We start from the raw sequence: 1,929 nt of genomic DNA, 5'->3' as shown, positions 1-1,929 counted from the left end.
GGGACAGATGGAATGTTTATAATAGTCTTCTCAGGGGCAGAGAATGAAGAAGCTTTAAAACAAAAGTCGCTGGTACTGTGGTTATGTCATTGTCTCTCTGAAAACTTTGCTCAAATACTGGTGCCTAGGAGAAGACAATATAAGAGGCCACATGGAAATAATAATTCTCGCAAAACAGAGTAGGTCAAATCACTCCTTCAAATATGCAGCTGTGATGAGCAAGCACCCTGTTCCCCCAGGAGTATTGCCCCATCCCACTTAGAGGACTGCAGAATAAAAATGGCTAAAATCTGCCATCACGTACATGGTTTGACGGAAGGAGGGGGAAGGAAAGAATCAGTTAATATACAGTGTTTTAAAATGCAGTTTACTGTACAAGTTTGCAGGCGAAATTCAACAAGTACTTGGGTGTCTGCTTTGTGCTCGGGGCTCGAGTGTTGAAATGACGGCTGGGCAGGGACGCGTCTGCGTCTCGGTCGCTCCAGCACGCCGAGCTGTTGATTTGGCCCATGAGTGTGCTTCTATGGGACGCCTCCCTTCCTCAGCCTCGGTTTCTTCTCTTTCTAGTAGCGTTCGAACCGAAAGGGAACGGCTTTTCTGATACATAAGGGTCACTTTTCAGCCCTAGGTCGGACTCAGTTCAGAAGGAACTTCAAACATACTCCATTTTAAGAGGATCGTATCTCATTGTTCTTAAGGTCCTGTTTGTATTTGATGAGTTTAAAGCGCCATTCCCTCGACATAGAGTCCATGGCACTGGGTTTTAGCCCAATTCCAGCCTCAGACTTCCCTGGAATTACCAGGGCTGGTCTGGCCTCTTGAGAACCAAGAGGAAAGCTAGCACTCCTCCCAATGGACTAGGCAGCTGCAGTGCACTCACCTCCCACCTTTGACGCCTAGATCCTGCATCTAGCTCAGGCGGAAGGGGTGGATCCCGGACAGGGTGGAAAATGAAAGAGTGGGAGGTATCAAAATAGCAGAAGTCTTTTAAGTTCCTAAAGGATATGGAGCTGAGGGATAACATGCAACTTTCAGATCTTCCAGGGCAATGACGTGCGCTCCTGGAGCCGCGGACGCGTGACTCTCAGAGCCTGCCTGAGCTCGGGTTAATTGAAACCAATTCTAGCTCAGCAGCCTAGGTCCTCCAACAGGTTTAGAGGCAGATGGGCGGGCTGCTTCCGGTCTTAATACCCAGGGGCCGACGTCAGCCAGGACCACGGACAGCTCCTACCCGGAGCTCCTCACGCACTCCCAGCGCTGGGCTGTTTCCAGTTCCACCCGGGTGGACCAGGAGTGTGCTTGCTACCTGGCCTCCTTTTGCTCTATTCTCTCTCCACTCAGCCTCGAGTGTCTTCTGGGTTGTCGGAGCCCAGTCTGGGCCTAGACACCTCTCATGGGATCAGAGATTGACAGCCGAGATGGGGCGCCCAGCGAAGTCCGACGTCTGCGACTCCGCGGGAGCTCAGCTTCCCAGCTTGAAAGGCAGCGCCTTGGGAAGATCACAGAGGACAGAAGGCGGATGCAGCCCCCAAGACAGAGATGACCTACTTTTCTCCACGAGGGAGGCTGGTGTGTTGAGGTACCACTTTCCCTTGGATCCGTGTTCACTTCCAAGTGAAGAGAAGGAGGAGGGGACAGAAGTGTTGAGACCACTCTGCACCCTGGAGCGGAGATTTCCCAGGACGGCAAGGGCAGGCACCCTCCATTCCCCTTCCCCATCCCAACCCCACTCCCTTCCTAACCCAGCTCTTTGGGGGTTGGACAGATGTGGAGTTCCCTGACGCACAGTGCCTTCTCTGTGTCCACATTCACCAACCACTAGGTCTCCACACTTCCCCACCACCCCTCATTCCACATCCATCCACCCTGGAGCCTCAAAAGATGGAAGGGAATGATTAAAATCTGAGAGGAAGGGCAGGTCGCCAGGGT

This window comes from Orycteropus afer, unplaced genomic scaffold, assembly GCF_000298275.1.
Source record: "Orycteropus afer afer isolate SDZICR_OR568_19922 unplaced genomic scaffold, OryAfe1.0 scaffold00334, whole genome shotgun sequence".
Classification (NCBI taxonomy): Eukaryota; Metazoa; Chordata; class Mammalia; order Tubulidentata; family Orycteropodidae; genus Orycteropus; species Orycteropus afer.
Note: the sequence above shows the minus strand (reverse complement) of the source record.